Source organism: Delphinus delphis, chromosome 4 (assembly GCF_949987515.2).
Source record: "Delphinus delphis chromosome 4, mDelDel1.2, whole genome shotgun sequence".
Classification (NCBI taxonomy): Eukaryota; Metazoa; Chordata; class Mammalia; order Artiodactyla; family Delphinidae; genus Delphinus; species Delphinus delphis.
In genome coordinates this window covers 101,974,649-102,000,120 of record NC_082686.1, presented here as the reverse complement: position 1 = coordinate 102,000,120, position 25,472 = coordinate 101,974,649, and positions in this window count along the sequence as shown.

Below are 25,472 nucleotides of genomic sequence, written 5' to 3'. Positions count from 1 at the left end.
TTTTCTGTATCATTTAAATTTGAAGGCAAACTGGTTCTTTGTATATATCTATACATATATATATAATCATATATGTATATATGATTAAATCAAACATTTCTATTTAACAAATGAATTGGTTTTAGGAAGACGCCTCATAGAGCACACTGCTTTTTAGGAACTAGTTGAATGACATGTTTTTCAGTTGAGCTTAGGAGTTGGAAATACAATGGCAATACAAGTTTAAGTTCTGTCATCACTTTCAATGACTTTAGAATTCTGATCCTATAATCACCTTGCCACCTTAATAAAAGAAAAAAACAATTTCTTCTAAATATAATTTTATATATTTGAATTAACTTTATGTTTTGAATTTTATTTGCTAGAATAACATTATTGTACATATTTTAATATAGAGTTAAATTTTTTTAGAAATTCTCAGTGTTAAAAATTTTAGATGTCATTTGGTTTGTCCTAAAACAGTCTAGAAATCGTCAATTAATTGAAAGTTATTTTTAGATATAGAAATTGATATGCAAGTTAACATATTTCAAATATATCAAATAAAATTTTAAAAGACATGCCATTCTGTTAGCTGTAAGATAGTTTATTAAATGGAAAGTTGCTGTTTGTGTTTTTCTTTATTATTTATTTGCTTTTGCTTCTATGGGTTGGGAAACACTCAACAATGGTATACCAGAATATAGAATAACAAGAAACTTGGCATTATTTCTAGAATGGTCCAAATTAAATATGTTTCAGTAAAATGGCATTTGTCCTTTTTGTAAACTGGAAAGCATCTGAAGTATTATTTTTAAAATTCTATTTTCCTGATATATATTAATGTAAAAAAGCATTCATATTTACTATATAACTTTAAATTTATAATCTTTTTTATTCTTTGCAATACATCTTATATAGATGGAGGCTAAATGTATAAATTTATTTGAAATAAAATTATAAGTTCTATAAACTTAGTGGATTATTTTCTAACAATTTAAAAGTTATATTAAAAATGCATGTTCCAAAATTCTTATCAATTTACTGGTTAAGAATAAAAATTCAGAAAATGCAGTATTTATTTGAGAAAAAAAAATTTTGAGGGGAAACCTAGGTAAACAGCAATGGGAGGCATACAGACAGGGGCAGGAAGTACAGAAAGATTTCACATTCATCTGGTCAGAATTGTTCAGCTCTTTTTACTTGTCTAATAATTGTTATGTAAATTTTCAGAGCATCTATTATCTGCAAAATAAGAAGTCAGAATTATATGGTGTACAAGTTTCCTATTATGATTTGATTCATACATAAAAATTATTCATTCAGTATTGTTTTTATTGCCCTGTGCTTTTAAATATAGCAGTATATAATTTACTATTATTGTGTAACAAACTTAATGACTTAAAAACAACATAGTTTAGTAGCTCAACTCTGCAGGTCAGTAGTCTGGGCCCCGCATAACTGGGTTTTCTGTTGAGGCTCACACAAGGCTGTGATCCAGCTAAGTGTTGGCCATATTGTTGTTCTCATCTAGAGTTTGGGATTCTCTTCCAAGTTCATTCAAGTTGTTGGCAGAATTGTTTCTTGTAGCCCTAGGAATGAGGTCCCTATTTCATTACTGACTGTTAGCCAATGGTCATTTTCCACTCCCAGAGGCAATCTACATTCCTTGCCATGTGGCCTCCTCCAATGTAAAAGCTAGTAATAGAAAAACTCCCTCACACTGAATCTATCTCATGTTTAGAATCTGACTTTGAATCTCTCGCCAGGAAGAGTTTGACCCTTATAAGGGTTAACCTGATCAAGAGAACTTCACCAAGGAAAATCTTCTTTATCTTAAGGTCAACTGCTTTAAGACCTTAATTACATCTACAAAATACCATTATAGCAGCACTTAGATTTTTATTTAATTGAATATCTGACAAAAGGTGTTCCCCAGTGGGATGGGAATCTTGGGGCACATCTTAGAATTCTGCTTATCACAAAAAGTGAACATGTCAGCCTCAATCTTTTCTTTCATAATATATGAAATCAAGTTTGGGGGAAAAATCAATGCCCAAATAATGACCTAAATTTATATTTGATAAATGTTAAATAGAAGAAGTAGGTTGCTTTGAGTGCAGTTACTCAAGATCATCTTAACTGAACAATGCAATCAAGCTATCCACTTGCACTAACAGCATAGCCTGTCTTTAAGTTTCAGTTCAGGGTATGCACGTTCCTAAATCTTTCTTTGATCAACATTTCTCCCACAAACTTAACATGGTATTTGGTTGTTGCCCTGGCTATTCTCCATTTATTTCTAAAAATGTGCCTCCCCTTCTTTTTGTCTGATGCTTTGCTTAGCCTTCTCACTTTCCCCAGGAAGAGAAAATGTATAGAATGTTTTGCTGGGTTCATTACCCTCTGTCTTCTGATTGGACTTGACCGGTGGTAGATATAAGCAAGAGACCAGAGGTGGTAGGATAGTGATGTTGGGGTACTTATTCTTCCTCTCTGCTGGTCTGTAGTTTGACACAGTTCCTGTCCAGGGGATTGCTCCTATGATTATCACTCTGTCTCTCTGGGCAACAGTAATTGTTCCTTCTTTTTCCTTCAATCTAGACATAGTAATGACTCCCTGTTATTTCTGACCTTGGGGTCATTTTTCATCTCTTTCATTTTCCTTAACATTACCCAAATATTATAATTTATTTATAATATTTATAAATTATTATATAAATATTATAAATATGCCCCTCAATTATCCTATTTGAGTGTGGAATCTATTAGCTGATACTGTAACTGATATAAATGTTTTATTACTAGCTAGCATTTTTTTGTCATACATACCCCCACTCCCCACTTTTTTTACTGGTAATCTGAAACATACCCCCACTCCAATTTGTTTAGGGTGTGAATGTGCTATGTAAATATGAGACCATGAAATATAGTTATAGCCAATGAGACATAATCAGATGGCCTTTTCTAGAAAGCAGCTTACTTTTTTATTACAGATGACAATCATACCTTATTCTCCCTTCCCGCGTGTTCCTGCTTGGTTGGGAGGAGGAGACATGTAACCATAAAACCACAAGCATATGACAAAAGACTCGGCCCCTACAGGTGAGAGTGAAAGCTGGAAACAGTCTGAATTCCTAGTGGCAACTTTGAGCCACCATACTTGCTCTGAGCTTCATGATACAAATAAATCCAACTGTCAGTAGTATTTCTTTTTGTTTCCAGCTGGCTTATGAATGTATTCCTGACTAATACATCTACCCACCCTGTTCCTGTCATGCTTCTTTGCATATAACAATGTTATCAGCAGATTAAGTGATGAAATATGTCTTTATGGAGCATCTACTTTAATATTTCTGCAGCCCATGCTCAGAGCACAGGCAGATAAAGTAGGTTTGCCATTCCCAAGAAGTTCTTGAACATGAAAGATCAAGTGGACCCTTTAGCATACACATTCCTGTAATTTCTTATTTTTGGTAGAAAATCCATCAAGACTCCTGTCCAGACCTTCTCATAATACTTTGTGAGAGTTTCATGTTCCTCAGTCTCTAGCTTATAATTACTTTATTTACATTATTTTCATTCTATAACCAGGCAGTGGGGTGGCAAATTCAGTGTGTTTTTATAAGATACATGTGGAATTCAACATTAATAAGAACCTTAATACTATTTTATTAAAACTACCCCCTTTGTTTTTGGGTCACCTCAAACTTCACACTTTTAGTGGCAAGAAAGCAAACCACAGCATGTCCCTGTTTTGATCTCTCTTCCATATCAACTTGATGGTCTGTCTATTTTGTCCTCAATTTGCTTTCTTAAACTCATTACATTTCTGCCAAATATTCTTGTGGATTTTTTCCTCTGTTGCATGATTAATACAGTCTCTGATTCTCCTCTGATACGTAATGGTCACTTTATAGTTTATCTGTGACATTTTAATAGCTGATCTTCTTACTGGCATTCAGAAAATTAGATGAACAAAAACCAGCTTTTTAAAAAAATTTCCAGGAAACTTTTATTCCTTTACCCACAATTGAGGCCATAGAAGCAATCAAAGATTTGATCAGACATCTGCCTTTATATAGGTCGTGATTGTCATGCAGGCTTGGAGTAATTAAGACTGAGAAAGCTTTTCAGCATATATGGGAAGAAATGGATTTGAGAGAGAGCAACAAGGAAGAACAAGCAAGATGATAGTGGGTTTTATTTTACTAACATAGGGGGAGAAGGAATCTCATGATACATGATGTCTGATAATTAGTGATACTTGGTAGAGAAGAATCAAATTTGGCAAGAAAGATACTTTGAAATTAGAAGACTAGATCATAAGGCACCATGAGACTTTCTTTTATGGGATATTCTTTCATATAACATTCATATGGTTCTGATTTCTGAGGCTGAGCTTTGATACAGATAAGTAGGTTTTGAATGTGAGTTACTGAGATGAGACAGCAGCAAGATAAAACAGCAAACCAAAAATTTAATATGAGAAACTGAAAGGGTCAGCTTGTTGAACTTGGTTACATTTTACTAATATGAAGAAAAGTAAAATCTGTTTCTGAAGTGATAAGGAAATGCTCAATAATATTTTTATAAATTGTTCATTTTCTCTCTCATTTTTATTATAGGAACAATTAAAACTGAAATTGCATTACCAGTATTATTGCCATTACAGTGATATTTCATAGATACTATTTGTGCTTTAGTATTGAGACATTAGAGTGATAAAAGGAAACAGTAGCGTTTTAAGTTTTTGTGTAATAAAGACTTTTCATGCTTCTCTTCAAAGTTTGAGATTATTCTAACAAAATTAAATAAAATGATGACGGGGAATTCTGTGACTGCTCTTATGCTTTTTCTGGTTTATTTGTACTTAGTGAAAGGTTTATATGAATACAGCAATTACACAACTTGGATTAACTTCCTCTTCTCTCCAAATGCAAGGCAGTTCCATTTGTCATATTCCTGTCACTTTCAGAGAAGTATGACACTAACATCAAAATTGTCCCCATTTGAGGCTTCCAATTCATGACTGGAAACGTGCATTTATATCTTTAGGTGCTAGAAATAAGGATAAAACAGAAAGACAGAGGGGTAAATTGGAAGTGAAACCAGGGTGGCCCAAGGGAAGTCAGACAGGACTTAGTGATGAGATTAGAATGTGTGTCCTGAGACATAAATCATAATCCCAGACCTACATGAGCCTTGGAGCTGATACTGAGCTGCTTAATCCACTACACTACCCTCCCTAGTGGAAGTTAAGCAGTGGGGTAAATGCTTAAACAAGACACAACTGTAAGCAACAAGTACAGTAGTAATACATTTTATCTCTTTCTGTGTATGTGTGTGTATATAAATATTTATTTATATATAAATATATACATGTATATATATTTATTTAATACATTTATAATTTAGTATATAAATATACATGTATTTATATATAAATAAAAAATATATGTATATTTGTTATTTATTTTTATATATAATTTTTCTTTTTTTTTTTTTTTTTTTTTACTGGTAATCTAAAACATGCCCAAGATGATCAGGACACATGTTCAGGTAGCTAGGGGATTTTATATTACTTGATCCCACCCCTACCTTTACCCAAACTAAAATATGATCTTGAGGTATAGGATTTTTATTTGTTGTGTTTATGGCAAACACTTCAGTGACTTACACAGAGTAAGTATTAGTAAATATTTACTGAATGGTTAATGTTTTTTTTTCTGCTTTATTTTTTATACAGGCAAATTATTTACAAAAAGACAAATATCTAGACATACTAAAAAAGACACAGGAACAATGTCATATCATGTAAACAAATTACAGATGCCCACAAATTTCTTACCAAATTTGATTATATTTAAAAGCTTTGTACATGAAAATGAAGAAGCATTATTTATTTCATATACAAAAGTTAATTTACTGACAATCTTACTCTAAAAGATAAGGATTAAAAGCTTTAATTTCAAAGTTACGGGTTTTATTGAAAGAGCTACATAGTCATTATTTTTAAGGAAAGTTCTTTCATTCCTGAGAAATTGGATGTTTTTCATTGATAAGTTAATGTTCAGTTTATGGTTTTAAAATGGTCATTTTAGCAGCTCCATTTAAAAAAAAAATTTCCCTAGACTTCCCAGTTCATTCTAGACCCATACCTCTTTGTTAATAACAATAATAATAATAATAATACATAGTGTGGTTAAAATGTAATTCTGCTTTAAATACTAACCTCAGATAAATACTATTAGATATATTCCCTCTCATTATCTCTCCCTTTGTAAATAATTTGTAAATAATTAATAAATTTAACATGGTGAGTAAAATTACACAAATATAAAAATTTTAACTATGGTATGATCTTCAATAAGCTAATTCAATTTGGAAACAATACATGGAGAAAGCACAGACTATGAGAATGAAATCTGATTGTATTAAATTACTTTATATTCAATATGCTCACTTAGGCATGCACCCCTTTTAATTTGAGGGCATTCGTATTACAAAATTCACAAACTTAGAGCACTTACTTGAATGTGTTATTTTTGTTTCTGCTACAATTCTAGGAATAATATGGCTGGAAGAATTGCTTCATGACTGGAGCATGAGTAGACACTGTTAATTCAATGATAGTACCATGATTTAAACTAAATACGCTTTACCACTTCAGAATAACTACTGTTATGTCTGACTTACACAACCTTTTCTCAGTAAATCAGTTCAAAGATGTCAGTTTTACCTATTAAATGGTCATGTCTAAATAGTTATGTCCAAGAGTACAATATCCATCATCTGTCCTCAGATTCCCACAATCATTAATTTTAAGATTGATTGGTTACTGGCACACCAGTTATGTCCATGGTTTTTCACATCTACTTTTTATCCTTGGAACACCCTGGCTCACAGCCATTAAGGTCAAAATCCTTTTGTTATGTACAGAGTAACTGCCTTTTCACTTATTTGACTCAGATAACACTTATGCCATTTGAAAAATCAGAATTGAAAATATTAAAAATTAAAAAAAAAACACTTTAGGTCTTCCCTGGTGGTGCAGTGGTTGAGGGTCCGCCTGCCGATGCAGGGGACACGGGTTCGTGCCCCGGTGCGGGAGGATCCCACATGCCGCGGAGCGGCTGGGCCTGTGAGCCATGGCCGCTGAGCCTGCACGTCCGGAGCCTGTGCTCCGCAACGGGAGAGGCCACAACAGTGAAAGTCCCGTGTACCACAAAAAGAAACAAAAGAAAAACCACTTTAATTCAAAATAACTTAAGAAAATTAAATATGTTTTATATTCTCCCCTCTCCCCCGGCCTCTCTCTTTCTTTCTCTCTCTGCCCCCTCTTGACATTTTTCTAATCATTTTACATATGATAATAGTAGCACGTGAAACCATATTTGTTTTGTTATGAAATAAATTTCATGTCCTAAGCAATGAATCTGATCGAAGAGTGTAACTGGAAATTTATGAAGTAGGCATCATTACTTAATGTGATATTTCATCAAGTGTTATAAACACTTACCATATATTATGACAGAAGGGTCAGCTTTCTAATAGACTGTTTTAGTCATACAGGAAATATTAATTCGGCAAATGAGCTAATATAAACATGATTTTAAGTAAAAAAATTTCCTCAGGGAGATGGAGCTTCAAACTTCTCTGTTTCAATCTATCTTAATTATGATGCGAGAGTATAACTAGTTCTGAGCAACAGCTCATGCTTTTGCCAGTATATGAGTCTGGGAAAGTTACTGAATGTATCATAGTCCTTACTTTATATATGTCATACACATTTGAAAGACATGGTTTGTTTCATCTTTAGATATTTGGTTAGAAGAGCAATCAAACTAAATGAAATGATACTATTTATAGAAAATAGCTTTGTAAAGAGGTAACCAAATACAAAAATTTATTACTTAGTGAGAAAAAATTAGTAGATGTAAGCAATATATTTTGGGGCAATGTGACCTACCACTCTCGGACTTCTTCTATATTATTTCCCATCAGTTAGGTTTTTGCCTCTATATGTTCTTCTCTTTTGCATTTATTATTATTTTTTAATTTCTCCAGGAAAATGTCTCTACATTATTTTGTATATGTATTATCTGATTCTGTAAGTCTTAGAGTTCAGTGGGTGAAATAAAAAATGAAACCAGCAGTAGTAAGAAATCAGCTTAAGCATACTAAAAATTATTTCAAATATTACATGGCATGAGAATCCACAAAAGATACTACAGAAAACCAAATTAGTAATATAGAGGACAGGATTGAGAAAATCACATAGAGTAAAACAGAAAGTTTTATTTTCTGGAAAGTTTTATTTTCAGAAGAAAGTTTATTTTCTGGAGCAGAGCTTTGAAAATACGCTCTTTGTCTATATCCTAAATGCTCTATTCACCTCAAACTTTTTATCGTTTTGTGTCTTCAAAATTTATATATGGATTTTCCAATTTTAATTACTTATTCTAGAGAGAAGACATAGGTAAAATTGCTATTTATTTTAAAAGTATATAAGTGATTTACTTTGCAGTCTCTTTCTGGTATAATCGAGTATCATTATCAAAACGCAGGGACAATGATTCATATTACTATATCTCTCATTTACTATACTGAGGAGTTAGGAGGAAGATCTGGAACTCAGGAGAGGAAAAATTCATCTTAGTACTATTTCCTAAATCTCAAAAGTGAGATTTCTTCAGTGTCTCTTCTGCTTGGCCTGTTGTCTAAGTTCATAGTAATCATCTATCTAGCCTCTTAATTTGAGCTTCTGACCGCCTGGTCACCAGTTATTGTCCATGAAATTACAGTTTATTTTTTGTTTTTATTTTATGGAAATTTTGCTTTTAAACCAATACGCATTTTTAAGAAACTGAAGAAGATGTAAAAAACAATGTTATTTTTCAATCATTAGGTAGAATTATTTCTCCAGATTCTTTTTATATATTTTTCTATTTTCATTAAAAGTTGTTTTGCATAATAATGCCCCCACCAAAGGAAAATAAGATACTAGATTAATGGCAGTTTCATATATTTTAGAGAAATATTTTTAGCTCTAATATTTAGCAATTATTAATAATCATAGTCTGATAATATAACATATTTTCTAAGACTTTCAGAATTGATTCCCCAATATATTTTTATCAACATATTAATTACAGTCCTATTAAAATGATCCTATTATGTCAGTATATTTTACATGTCTACTCTTACGTAGAAATATAGGCAGAATGCATTTTCAATGAATAGCAAAATGTGGTATTTTGTATTTCATAGAGCAGAAAGTAAAAATTAAGTGTTGTATGGAGTCTTGATATTGAGATAAACTATGACGTACATTTCTATATAATGTAAATCCTATGTTTTTTTTTACCATAGTGCTAATATTACTGATGTTCAAACTAACTACAGCTTCATCAGTAACTGATTCTTTTTTTCCTTGTCAAAGCCAATTTGATATCTGAATAAATATATTTGCAAATTACTTTGTATTTAGTGACGATTAGTAATTTCTGAAACTGGGCTTTATAAAAAGGCAAAGGTCTAAAAGTCCCCACATTTAAAACTTTGTATTTGAGTTCAATTTTTTAAAAGTCTAGCATACATTTTTAACAATTATATTGCTAAACAGATAAATAACAGAACACTTTGTCTTTCCTCTATAGCTCTTTAAATTTGTTCATATCAAAAAATAATTGTTCTAAACTGGCAATAACACTGCTGCATATCATATAGCAGAGTTAAAAGACAGGAGTTTTGGAAACAAATTACTTCACAGATAATGAGGTACTAAAGCTTGTTTGTTGTCATTGTTCTAACCAGGAATGTGGAGTAATTTTACTATGGCTAAAATATGAATGAAACATGTGACAAGTTAAAAAGTCTGGTTAATACTCTGAAATTGCACTGAATTCCCAAATATTTATTTTTATGCTTCAAAATATAGAATTTGAAAACTATCTGTCATGTATTAAACAAACCAAAAAGTCAAATTTTACTATTTTACTCTTTTAAATAGTTGAAATACTTTTCTTTTGCCGTTCAGTAATTTACGTAACACTTTAAAGCTATGACGTGAAACTGATTTTAGTGCTATGACCACTAATTAGAAAATCCGTGAGAAAATACTAGGAACAATCTCATTTAATGTTACTTTAATATATGTTACACTTTTATAACTACCAAGAGCAGGGTGTATACAGAGCTTAAATGTCTCCTCACTAATTACTTAATAACTTCAAAAGTAAATATGTAGTAACTACAAAGAAACCAGATGACACTCTATCTATGATCAAATTAACATAACCAATAATGGACAAACAGGTATATATGCCTGAAAATTTGATACTCTGAGAAGGAATAATCAATATTATATTATTGTAACCAAAAATACATAGCCTGTACCAAATAATGAGGAAGAAAGTCAGAAAACAACCAACTTCAAACTGAAATAATTGGTATGGCAAATGCTAAGACAGACATTGAAACACTGAGGAAAGTTTTCAGATTAAGGGAAACTAAATGGCAAACAATAGCAAGTTTTTGGTTTTGTTTTTGTTTTTAACCCTGACTGAATCCTTTATGGGAAAAGCAAAGAAACAAAATCCTTTATAGGGTATTATTGTGAGATATGAAGAATTTCATATTTGTATGAATGTTAAATCCTCTAAGCCTGATAAATACAGACAGCATCCTTATTCAAATGAAATGCTTTGGTCTTAGGATATATGCTAAATAAAGGATTTAGGAGTAAGGGAGAATGTTATAACTTTTTGAATCTGGGCAAAGTGTACATAGGATTATTTTGTGTATTTTTTTTAACTTTTTTGAAAGTTGAATATTATTTCAAAATAAAATGTTAAAAGATATAAATAACTGTCCGAATAAAATGCATGCTATAGCATCAAAAATTTGTAGCAATTGAGTTATAGGCATCTCAGTTTTGATTATTTTCTTTTTAAAAATATGTGTATTTCCTAAATTTTAAAGAGAGGACATGGCAGATTTATTTACATGAGATTTAGGCAGAACCTATCTGGTTCAATAAGTTTATGCATAAAAGCTTTCATGTATCAGTAACGTTATCATAAAAAATTAAAAGGTGAAACAAAAAAATGAAGCATAATAAAATATAGAAGAAATGTCCCAAAAGCAGGGGAAAAAATAAAAATAGACCCCCAAGTGATTCAGATACAATTGTTATTAACCACAGACTTTAAAAATAATTATGATTATTTTATTGAAGAAAACAAAGGAAAATATCAACTAAATACATGAAGAATTAGAGAATTTAAACAAGAGTTTAAAAATATTTGAAATTAAGAAATCATTGATTGTGTTTAAAGCAGAATACTGAAAGACTACAGAATAGAAAATTATGAGGAAAAAATAAAGAGATGAACATTAAAAAAAAACAAAGGAAAAAACGCAGACATAAGCATAAGAGAGCTATGGAATGCAGACAAAGATCTAAATCTAAATGGAATACCAGAATTAAAGGACAGTGAGACTGAGGAAGAAGCAATATTCAAAAAGATAATATCTAATAATTTTCCAGAACTGTGGAAAGAAAGGCTTTAACCCATAGAATCAAGAAGCTAGGTCCTGTTCCATAAAGGAAATATACAAACAGAATCATGTGTAAATTACCACAAACTTCCTAAAACCAGAAATAAAGGTAGAATCCTTAAAGTAACAAGAGAATAAACGACACAATACTTTTACAAAAACATAAGTTTTTCAACAGAAACTATGGATGTCAAGAGTCAAAGGAAAGATATCTTAGATGTTGAAAGAAAAATACAGTAACCTAGAATTATTATCAGAATTAAATACTTTTGAAAGATGAAGGTGGATTGTATACATTTTCTTATAAACAATGTTGAAATATTAAAAGCCTGAATATCAAAATTTCCTCTTAAGAAGCTAGAAAAATACAGAGAAATGAAACCAAAGAAAGGTAGAAGGAAAGAATAAAGATAAGCAGATTAAAAAAATTTAAAAAGCTTAAACAAAAAATTTTAAAAGCCAAAAGTTGGTTCTTTGAAAAGATTATCAAAATGATGAACATCTTCAAAGATGAATCAAGAAAAAAGCAGATAACAAATTAGACTGTAAAGCTACAGTAGCTTCTTAGTTACTGTGCTATTAGTACAACTTAGGTTAGTAGGCAAATGAAACATAATAGAGAGTGTAGAAACAGACCTATACATTATTTTAGATAGGCAAAGTACACCTAGAGCTGGAGTATAGGACATCACTGTCTGGAGACCCATTCAATCCAGACCTGCACTGTGGTTTGAGCAAGATAACAGCTATATCACAAAATTTAAATTTCTGGAGCTCACACCCTTCCTTGTACATGGTAATGAGTATACAGGCTAGAAAGAATATAATTATTAAGAACTAGAGTACAATCCTGAGCCAGTCCCCTCATTTCACAAATCTCATTAATGAACATAGGTTGAAGCCAAGCCAGGGGAAATCAGCTTTGGCATCATTTTGTTTGAGAAGTCTGATTTTTCTCATTTCAACATTTCCATCTAAAATCCATTAGGAAATTTTAAAGCTTTTGGACAAGTCTTTAGGAGTATATATACAACATGCTTCATCAATGACAGCACAAGAACTTGCTTGGGAGACTGAAAGAGGATAGATAGTGGCTCTGTTATATTTAACTACTTGTCCATTTTCAGCTACTCTTCTCCTCAGGAAGTCAGTAGTCTTTGTGGAACTGTCCACACCTGAATAACTCTCTTTGCCATGGCATGGATAATCCTTGTAATTTTTTGAATGTCTTCAGAGTTTGAAGTGATGTAGCACTGGAACTTAAAATGGCAGTTGAAAATTCTTTATTTGTGAACAGACAATACATTGTGCACTAATTTGTTAGATTATCATTTTATTTTTATTCATTTATTTATTTTTACTAAGAATTTTTTTAATTGAAGTACAGTTGATTTACAATGTTGTGTTTCAAGTGTACCGCAAAGCGATTCAGTTATACATACATATATATCTATTTTTTTCAGATTATTTTCCCTTATAGGTTATTACAAAATATTGAGCATAGTTCCCTGTGCTTAACAGTAGGTCCTTGCTGGTCATCTATTTTATATATAGTAGTGTATAAACATAAACAAATGGGATCTAATTAAACTTAAAAGCTTTTGCACAACAAAGGAAACCACAAACAAAACAGAAAGACAACATACAGAATGGGAGAAAATATTTGCAAATGATGCAACCCACAAGGGATTAATCTTCAAATTATACAAACAGCTCATATAGCTCAATATCAAAAAACAACCCAATTTAAAAACGGGCAGAAAATCTAAATAGATATTTTTCCAAAGAAGACATACAGATGGCCAAAAGACACATGAAAAGCTGCTCAACAGTGCTAATTATTAGAGGAATACAGATCAAAATTACAATGAGGTATCACCTCATACCTCATACCAGAATGGCCATCATCACAAAGTCTATAAATAAATGCCGGAAAGGCTGTGGAGAAAAAGGAACCGTCCTACACTGTTGGTGGGAATGTAAATTGGTACAGCTACTATGGAGAACAGTATAGAGGTTCCTTACAAAACTAAAACTAGGGCTTCCCTGGTGCACAGTGGTTGAGAGTCCGCCTGCCAATGCAGGGGACACGGGTTCATGCCCCGGTCCGGGAGGATCCCACATGCCGCGGAGCAGCTGGGCCCATGAGCCATAGCCACTGAGCCTGCGCATCCAGAGCCTGTGCTCCGCAACGGGAGAGGCCACAGCAGTGAGAGGCCCATGTACTGCAAAAAAAAAACAAAAAAACTAAAACTAAAAATAGGGTTACCATATGATCCAGCAATCCCACTCCTGGGCATATATCTGGCGAAAACTACAATTTGAAAAAATACACGCACCCCAATGTTCATAGCACTATTTACCATAGCCAAGACCTTGAAGCAACCTAAATATCCATTGATAGATGAATGGACAAAGAACATGTGGTGTATATATACAGTGGAATGTTACTCAAACATAAAAAAAGGATGAAATAATGTCATTTGCAGCAACATGAAAGGACCTAGAGATTATCATACTAAGTGAAGCCAATCAAAGAAAGACAAATATCATATGATATTGCTTATTATGTGAAATCTAAAAAAAAAAAAAAGATACAAATGAACTTATATACAAAACAGAAATATACCCATAGACATAGAAAACAAACTTATGGTTACCAAAGGGGAAAGGGGGGAATGGATAAACTAGGAGTTTGTTAGATTCCTCTTGAACTAGAATATAATTTTTCCCCATGGTTAATCATCTAAATTACTCCATTTGTAAGCCATGGTTGTAAAAATCTGTGAGGATACCTAGAGGGGCCGTAGAATTATAACTGACCGTATGAGATAAACCTAAGGTTAGTGCCCCAAGGTAGCAGATATTCAACAGAATGGTCAGTACTTGAGGCAATATGTTCCTGAACGTTTTGCTTGGAACCAAGTATGCCTTAGTTCCACAAATGCAGTGCTAAAAATTAAAAGCCACCCTTGGAGATTTTTCTTGTCTAAGTATTGCATTGGGATTGTTTAACAACTTGTACTTTATTTCTCATTTTAAAAGGAAGTAATCTCCACCCACCAACTCCCCAACTCTAACCTCAGCTAAAGAAGAGGGATAAAGAAAGGACACACAGTGGTCTTTGTCTGAGCTTTGCATGTTAATATTTCTTCATGACACAGCCATATGACACAAATATTATTCTATCAGTAGTACCTATCTTGAGTCTTTGTGTGCCTGTTTCACAAATCATTTTTTTCTACTTTTGTATAAGCCTGTTTTTGTCATGTCTGGAATGATACTGATTTTAAAAAACTCATTAAGGCTATTTTTCCATGCCTTGTCTCAGAATGAATATTCTGATCTTCCTGACAAAAATATAGAGACTAAGATAAGTTCTCCAAAGTGAAATGGAAGTTCACCTAAAACCCAGTATATTTCTGAGCATTTCACTATTGAGTGGACCACTTTTAACTAGCTATTGATATCAGCAAATAAATAATAGTATCCATAGGTATAGGGAAAAAGCGTTAACATGAAAGAAACATCTTTTGATTTAAAATGACAAAGTGGCACTAAAGGCAGAGTAGAATGACTGCACTAAAAAATAAATCAAAACAAAATGAAAGCCAAAACCAACTGAACAAAAATGATACAGAAAGAAAACAAAAATGATACAGAAAGAAAACAAAAAAGAAAGGTAAGAACTTGATCCAGTTTCTTAGGTCAAAATAGTTATATGATCTTATGATAGTTCTCTGTTTATGGAGAACTTTTGAGAATCTGTTGTTTTAAATCTTTGAGATGGATACACAGATGATGAATAGTGAAAACATGTGTCTTCTCTGTTAGGAGGTCATACATCCAAGGCCCTACTTCCTGGTAATTAACTTCTATTCTACTGGTTAAAATTATAAGATAAGGTCTTGTGTAATGTGATTCTAAGACATTTTTGATATCTTTAATATCTTTTTCTAAAATGAAATCCTCAGATTTTGAGCTTGTGACTACTACTTTGAAGACTCCTGAGGACAGGCAGATCATACCTGGATGTAATACGGCTGTGTATATTCCATGAGTCCTTTCAAGACTTCATCATGTCATCTGTAACTAATGTAAAGTCCAAAATTGGGAGAGAAATATCCAACTTTATAGGATAACCCTTGATAAGTTGTATTGTGAGAATCAATGATTACTAAAGGTCACACAGACCAGAAATAACATGACTGGCTAAGAAAGCCCAAAACTGTCAGATTGTTTGAACAGAATGAATATGAAAATGTCAGTAGCTCTCTCTACTTTTCTTGAAAATGGAGATAAAGGAACAATAAAATGTCTTTATTTACTACAAGGCTTTGCAAAGCTCTTTTGTATGGTCTCAATAAAAATCATTGCCCTTGTCATTAAAATGATAAGTTTGAATTCCCAGGTTTAGATGTAAAATCTAGATGTGGCATCAGCAAGAGGAAAAAATATGAAGCCTTAGACCCTCCTTCCAAGGAAACACAGATCAACCAAGAATACTATATTTGTCAAAACTGTCGTTCAAAAATGAAGAGGAAATTAAGGCTTTCCCAGATAAACAAAAGCTAAGGAAGTTCATCACCAGTAGACCTATCCTACAAGAAATGCTGAAAAGTGTCCTGCAAGTTGAAGTGAAAGGATGATAAACAGCAACACAAACCACACAAGAATATAAAATTCCCTGGTAAGGTAAATATATAAGATACATCACACGTTAGGCCCCCAAAAGTGTTCTTAACACATTTAAGAAGATTGAAATTATGCAAAGTGTCTTCTCTGACCACAATGGTATTAAACTAGAAATCAATAGGAGAAGAAAAACAGGATAACCCACAAATGTGGAAATTTTAAAATGCACTCAAAATCTAAGAGTCAAAGAGGAAATCATAAGATAAATTTTAAAAAATCTGGAAACAAAAGAAAATGGAAACACAACCTACCAAAACTTATGAGAGGCAGCAAAAGTAGTACTAAGAGGGCAGTTTCTATTGATAAACATTTACATTAAAAATAAGGAAGATCTACACCTGAAACTAACACAAGATTGTAAATCAACTATGTTCCAATAAAAATTTTAGAAGAAGATACATAAATAGTATCTTATTGGACTGCTGCTTTTTTCGCACAATAATATTTCTTGGAAATTGAGCAATGCTTTGTACAAAATAAATACCCAATGTATAAATAAAAAGTGAATGAATAAATGAATAAAATAAAACTAAGAAAGATCTCAAATCAACAAACTAACCTTACACCTCAAGGAACTAAAAAAGAACAAACTAAATCCAAAGTCAACAGAAGGAAGGAAATAGTAAAGATTAGTCCAGAAATAAAGTAGAGAAAGGAGAAACAACAGAAAAAAAAAATTAAACCATGAAGATTTTTTTTTGAGATCAACAAAATGGACAAACCCTTAACTAGACTAAGAACAAAAAAAGACTCAAATTCAGAAATGAAAGAGAAGACATTACAACTGATGTCAAAGAAACAAGAATTATAAAAAAAAAAACTACTATGAACAATTAGATGCCACTGAATAACCTAGAAGAAACAGACAACTTCTTAGAAACATACAATGCTGAACCATAAAAAATTGCACAATCTGAACAAAACTATATCTAGAGAGAAGCCTGAAGTAGTAATTAAAACCTCCTAACAAAGAAAAGCCCAGGACCAGATGGATTCCCTAGAGAATTCTACCAAACATTTAAAGAAGAATTAATACCAATCCTTCTCAAACTTTTCCAAAGAATCAAAGAGGAGAGGACGCTCCCAAACTCATTCTTTGAGGCAAGCATTACCCTGATACCAGAGCTAGATAAAGACACACAAAAAAAGAAAACTACAGGCCAATTTTCCTGATGAATATTGACACATAAATCCTAAACAAGATGCTGGAAAACAACAGCACATTTAAAGGAACATACATCACAACTAGGTGCAATTTATACTTGGAATGCAAGGAAGGTTCAATATATAAAAATTGATCAATGTAATTTATAACATTAATAAAATAAAGGAGAAAATACATATAATCATTTCAACTAATACAGAAAAATAATTTGAGAAAAATCCAACACTCTTTCATGATGAAAACATTCAACAAAGTAGGAATACAAGGAAATTATCTCAACATAATAAAACCATATATGAAAAGCCCACACCTAACATCATCATAGGAAAAGACTGAAATCTTCCCCTAAGATCAAGAATGAGGCAACAATACTGACTTTTGCCAGTACTATTCAACATAGTACTGGAAGTTCTAGAAAGAGCAATCAGACAAGAAAAAAATAAGAGGCATAAAACTTGGAAAAGAAATACAATTTTCTGTGTTCACAGATGAGATGATCTTATATGTAGGGAACCCAAAAGATTCTGTACACAACCACCCACACAAAAGAAAATAGAACTAATAATCAAATTCAGCAAGAGTTGCTGGATATAAAATGAATACACAAAAATCAATTGAATTCCTATACAATGACAAATCTCATAATGAACTAAGAAAGCAGTCTCATTTAATATAGCACAAAAATGATAAAATACTTAGGAAGAAACTTTACCAAGGAAGTGAAAGACTTTATTTCACTGATGGAAAGACACTGAATACTACAAACCATTGCTAAAAGAAATGAAGGAAGACCGGACAACAGAAAAATTTACAAAATGGAAAGACAGCCCATGCTTATAGATTGGAAAACTTAATATTATTAAAATGTCCATAGTACTCAATGCAGTCTAAAGATTTGATGCAATCCTTATCAGAATCTCAATGTCACTTTTGCAGAAATTTTTTTTTTTTTTTTTTTTTTTTTTTTTTGCGGTACACGGGCCTCTCACTGTTGTGGCCTCTCCCGTTGCGGAGCACAGGCTCCGGACGCACAGGCTCAGCAGCCATGGCTCACGGGCCCAGCTGCTCCGCGGCATGTGGGATCTTCCCGCACCGGGGCACAAACCCGTGTCCCCTGCATAGGCAGGCGGACTCTCAACCACTGCGCCACCAGGGAAGCCCCAGAAATATTTCTTAAAAGTTCTAAAATTCATGAGATCTCAAGTGACCCCAAATAGCCAAAACAACCTTGAAAAAAGTTAAAGGTGGAGGCCTCACACTTACCGGTTCCCAAACATACTATAAAGCAACAGTAATTAAGATTATGTGGTACTGGGATGAAAATAGTTATATAGACCAATGGAATAGAATAGAGTGCTCAGAAATAAACCCTTGCAAATATATCCAAGTGATTTTTGACAAGGTGCCAAGTATACACAAAGAAGAAACAGTCTCTTCAACAAATGTTGTGGGGAAAACGGAATATCCACATGCAAAAGAATGCAGTTGGAAACTTACCTTATACCATATACAAAAAATAGCTCAAAATGAATTATAGATCTGAATACAAAACCTATACTATTAAAATTCCAGAAGAAAACATAGGGTAAAAGTTTCTGGAATTTGGATTTGGCAATGTTTCTTCTGAGTTGACAGCAAAAGCATAGGCAACAATATTTAAAAACAGACAAATGGGACTACACAAAAGTTATAAACTTCCAAAAAGTATCAACAAACATCAACAGAGTGAAAAACCCATAGAACAGAAGAAAATAATTGTATATTGTATATCTAAGAAGCAGTTAATATCAAGAATATGCAAGGAGCTTCTACAGTCAAACAATAATAAACAAATAACCCAATTTAAAAATAGGCAAAGGACTTGAATAGCTATTTCTTCCAAGAAGATTTACAAGTGGCCAATAACTATATGAAAGGATGTTCCACATCACTAATCATTAGGGAAATGTAAGTCAAAATCACAGTGAGCTATTAGCTCTCACCCAAGGATGGCCACTATCAAAAGAACATAAAATAACAAGTTTTACAGGGGATGCAGTGAACTTGGAACCCTTGTACACTGTTGGGAATGTAAAATGGTGTGACCATTATGGAAAATAATATGGAGTTTCCTAAAAAATTTAAAATAGAATTGCCATACCACCCAGCAATATAACTTTTGAGTATATATTCAAAAGTGCTCAAAGCAGGATCTTGAAGAGATATTTGCACACCTGTGTTTATCACAGCATTATTCACAGTATCCAAGAGGTGGAAGCAACCAAAATGTCCATCAACAGTTGAATGGATAAAGAAAATGTGTTTGATATATAAAATGGAATATTACGCAGCCTTAAAAAGGAAGGAAATCCTGTTACATGCTACAATATGTTTGAACATTGGGGACTATATGTTAAGTGAATAAGTCACAAAAGGTAAATACTGTATGAGTCCATTCATATGAAGTATGTAAAGTAGTTAAAATCAAAGAAAAGGAAAGTATAAAGCTGTTTACCAAGGGCTAGGGGAATGAGGAATTAGTGTTTAGTGGGTTAAGAGTTTTAGTATTGTAAAATGAAAAAGATTGAGAGATCTGTTGCACAGCAATGTGAATATACTTAACACTATCGAATTGACACTTAAAATGGTTCTTATAATGGAAAATTTAATGTTACTAACCATAGTAATTTAAAAAATCTAACAATATCTTTGCTACCAACATAGCCATAGCTATCCAGCAAAATAATGTTTCATTTCATCTTGAGAATAGTGAAATAATCAAAAATTTTTGAAAAATTTTTGGGGTGTGAAGTGTGGCCCAGGCTATGGGATATGTACCCCCCCATGCCCCTCTCCCAGCAGGGCCAGGATTATAGTGGCAGGGCCAGCTCTGAGGGGAAGAAGTAATTGAGCAGAAGGACTGATGGGAGTAGCTGTATGAAATCGATTTCAAGATACTTAAATGAATCCTGCAACTTGGGCTCTTTCCACATTATACCTTTACAGTTTTACCAAAATTATATTGGTGACATATTAGAATTCACCAGAAGCATTCTCGACTATTTCTGTAGATTGCTGATGTTGATTTGAGTACACTGGTAATTTGTTTCTTCTGCGGTGGGTAATTTGATGTAAATTCTATGTGAGGTCCCATTTGATGCCCTCTGATGTCATCAGATCTGTCTTAAAAGTGGCAGAGTTTATCATCATGTTATTTACAACTATAGTTTTTCCAAATAACTTTTTTTCTGATTCTGGAGAAAATTGCTGAGCCATAATGGGTTCTTTGAAACTCTCCAAAGAGCACTTTGGAGTATTACCAGGCAAGGTCTTAGTGATTGCTGCCTAACTGGTATAAAGATCAGCAAAGGCATTTTCTGGCTGTTATTCCTTTTAGTATGAGCCTTTACTTTTACAGATATAGCCAATAGAGTACTTAAAATATCTTTATTCTTTAAGGAATTTTTTTCTGAGATCAAGAAGTCTCATGGTTTCTTTAATATGAATCATGGGCTACCCCAAAAGCATTTTTGCTACTAGTGAATATATTAGCTCTCTTATTTCTAGATACTCAGAAAGCTCAGTAAATGAGTTTTGCAATCTTGACAGAGGTTTGTGTCTGGTAAGGAGATATTTTCTAGTGGTGAGTACAGATTTGTTGTATGCTGCCTCATATTTTCCTGTTCCTGTCACAGAGTATGTTCCCTCAAAACACAAAATCTTCTAGGGAAGGAACTTTTAATAAATGTCCATGGAATGTGGACAGTTATCAGAAAGATTCTAGGGCACTTCTGAGTTTCTGTTTCTTTTGGTAGTAAAAAAGATGTGAATGGAAATGTTTGAGGAAGAAAGTGATGTAAGAGTTTATCTTTTAGGTGTAAATCATATCCTAGGGGACATATTCCTTTTGACAATACTGAAGCATGAATTTGGAAGTTCAATATTCTTTCTGAGCTAAAATAGCAGGTAGATTGCTGTAATCAATCTTAGAGTTCACTTCATGTTTAGAACATACCAAGAGGTCATTTGCATTTTTGGATAATACTAGAATTTCAGGGAAATCTAAGGATCCTTAGCGTCCTTGGCTAAAGGCTTTGAAAAGTAGGACAGTGTCTTGGTAAACCTCAGAAACATAACTGTCTCAATATATTGTTGTGTTTTCCAGAAAAAGAAAAGTAAATATTTATTCTCTCTTGTCAAGGGCCACCAGTGTAAAGATTATAGGCTGGAGCACGGCAAGTATCTGTGGGTATCTGAGGCAGAGTTTGTGTAACAGTGACAGGTGTTTAAGGTTCATATTCCATATCTACATCTATCAAAAATTTATAGAGTTGTCACTTAATATTTACACAAATTTCTCCCATGATTGTTTAAGGATAAAATAGGAAATTAAGCACTTGGTTCCCACTAACACCTTCTGACCAGCTGTTTAATTTTATTTCTTATTCAGTTTCTTAGCAAACACGGGACAGTTGTTTACCTAATGTTGTTTTCTGCCTGCAGTTTCTGCAGATGTCTTTTTCAAAAGACTCTCTTTCCTGGCACATACTAACTGGATGGGAGCAGCTAGTTGCTTTGTTTGTAAGGCTATCTGCGTCAGTTTTTCCTGGATCTTATTCTACGTTTATTCTAAGACTCTTTAAAAATGCTTAGAAAGTAGTTAGAGATCTGGCAATAGGACTATGTATTTCCCATTCCAGATTTTGCTGCATTTTAAGTTCTCTATTTCTACCTTAAGGCTAGTCACGCAACATGAAGAGGAAGATTCAACACAACTGTTTAAGGATTTACATCTAATTGTTTCATGAAAGAGTTAACCTACTCCTGAAATTATTTAAGGATTCATCTTCTCTTTGCTTGTAGGACTGTACTAAAATATAATCTATTTTCACAGCAAAGATGTTGAGAGAATCTCACAAGATATTATGTAGCATTTTCAGTTTTTTGAAACCACTTTAGTTCCCTATGCAAAATGGGATACTTTAAATCAATCTTAGGATCTTCATCCTCTGCATTTGTCGTCCATTATTTTCATGCGGGATTCCAGATTACATTCTTAGAACTATTCTAAATTCTTCTATAAATTTCTGTTTATCTTCCTAGGTTTTTTGAATGTTAACAATAGCTTTCACCTATTACCAAGACAAGGGCTCAATATAACTATTAAGTGGCTTGCTCTATTCTGACTCAACTTTAAAAGGCAATTAAGTAATGGGAGTTTCTGGATGGTCAGCATCGTAGATGAATTTGTCAGAAGGAAATGTACAGGCAGAGAGTATGGAAGTATATAGGATAAAGGAAGGGATATAGTTTAATTTATTGTTTGGGGAATGTAAAAGAGAGATTTAACTTTTTCACATGTGTTTATTTGCCTTGGTGACACAATTTAAAAACTGAATTTATTTGGAAGCATCTCATACCAGTTAAAATGCAGACCATTGGATGTTTGGGATTTTACTTCTTTTTTTTTTATTCTAAGGTATTTTTCAAATGAATAATTTAGTTTTTATTATAAGTTTAGAATTAGTGAACACAGTAAGAAAAAGGTATTGGTGAGCAATCTATTTTTTGAAAAGTGAGCAGTTTTCTTAAGTGTATAATACATTGCCCAATAGAGCAACTGTTGCCCAGATGAACAAACTATTTGCCTGGATAAATTGATTTTCATGACTTTGCTGAAGCAAATTGTAAACCATTTATTGGTTTATGGACTTATTTTCTGGGCAAGCATTTACTGAAATAAACACCTAAGTTAGGTTTATAAAGATCGTCTAGGTTCTAAGTCCTAATAGTTGAGTTATATTGAAATACATGGTCTCAACTTCACAGAAAATATAAATCCGTTTTTCAGTTATTAAAGGAGGCTATTGGTAATATTGGTCTTAGATTTATTGCAGATCAAAGGGAGACTCTGCATACTATATGGCCCAGATCTTTAGGAATCTTGGTTTTACAGGAATTTTATCTATAGTCATACTTTGGAGATATTGCAGGTTTGGTTCCAGACCGCTGCAATAGAGCTAATATCTCAATAAAGACAGTCACAGAATTTTTTGTCTCCAGTGCATATCAAAGTTATGTTTATACTATAGTCTATTAAGTATGCAATAGCATTATTTCTAAAAAAAAAACAATGTACATACCTCAGTGAAAAAATAATGCTCTTTGAGAAATGGCATCAATAGACTTGTTCTACACAGGGTTACCATAAAACTTCAATTTGTAAAAACCACAGTGTCTGCAAAGTGCAAGAAAGTGAAGCACAATAAAATGAAGTATGCTTCTGTAAAAATACATACATACCATAGTAAAGAATTTAACCTTGCCCAAGAAGAAGTCTGGCTTCTGTGCTCAGTTCCTGAGAGGTAATCATTAATGCCTTGGAATGTCCTGCCTGATAAAAGATTTTGTTTACTTGGGGATCTTGGGACATGGCAGGTAGTCTAACAATGGGATTTCTGGTAGCGGTTCTGTGTTATGTGGTATCAGCTGGACCACTGAAGGGTCTGGAGAATGAGGTCAGGCATGTGGGAAGTTGACCATGTCTATGTGATGGAGCTTCAATAAAGACTCTAGACATCATGTCTTGAATGAGCTTCCCTTGTTGCTAAAACTACATGCATATTGTCACACATGGTTGCTGGGAGGAAAAGACAACTGGAAACTCCATGTTTGGAACCTTCTAGATTCTGCCCATGGTTCTCTTCCCTTGGCTGAATTTAATCTACATTCTTTTACTCTAACAAACCATAATCATGAGTATAACAGTTTTCAGTGAGTTCTGTGAACACTCCCAGCAAATTACTGAAGCTAAGAATTTGGGTACCACTTAATTGCTATTGTTGTCAAAAGTGATAGTGGTCTTGGGACCATTCTATAACTTTGCCTATACATATACACATACATTCATGTATATACTTGCCTTTCTCGATTCTAATATGATATGTAAATCATACTACTTTTTATATGCTACATAGTACATATCTGTCATATATATGTATCAAATATTCAATCATGAATATCTGATAATTCAGCTTTTATAATAGTCTTACAAAAGCTTTTATTTGAGAATGAATATTAAAATATTTGTTATTTATTCTCTGGAGGTTTTCTAACTTATATTCCTACAATTCAGTCAAAAATATGTAAGATGTTATATCACTACTCTATTGAAATGTTTCTACATAGTTAAACTCCCATGTATTATTGTTTTCTCTCCCTATTTTTAAAAGTTTAGAGACTTTTCTCTCAATGCTTCTTATGAAAGGACTTGCATGATAAATCATTTCTTTTATTCAAAAGACATACCAATTTGCTTCAATTTAAAGGGAAAAACTATGTCTTTAGATGATTTTGTCTCTGTAAAATTTTATTTTTTTTAATTTTTGTTAACTACTAAAACTTTATATAATACCATAATTCCTTTTCTACTTTAGCTACCAGAAAACTAAGAGTTAAATTGAAGTCCAATGTAAAATCTAGTTCCAATCAGATAATTAAGATTGTTTTTTCAATATCTGTATTTACTAATATTATCCTAAATGGAACAGATTATTATTTACTCACATCAAATGATGCACGTTTCCCTCTGCCATAATTTCCTCCTTCCAGTGTGATGTTATGAGAATCAGATATCACTCTAATATACAAGATTAGCATTATAGGTAAGGAACCCTTCAAAAATGCATCTGTGCATTTATTAGGATTGAGAAGTCATTTTTTTCTCCCTTTCCCATTCTGAGATAGTCTACTTAGAAATACAATGAGAAGGATCTTCGGTCCTCATGCTTTGTAATGTAAATAAATTTCTTCAGTGGGCAGATATCTAAGACTATAGTCTCCAGCTTACAACCCAAGGATGTCTCCAGGGACCTAGAGGCCTTGAGTCCCTTTGAAATATAAGCACATACCTCTGGAGTGGTATATCTTTTTGGAGTCTCATTGGCTAATCAGACATAAACTAATTTCTAAGATTTATCAGTTAGCCCTGGTCACAAGTTTTAGTAAAATTTGCTCAGAGAGACAATTTTAAAGAAATATAAAAATATTTTCTCTACAACCCCCAAATTGGTAACATCTCACTCCCCTC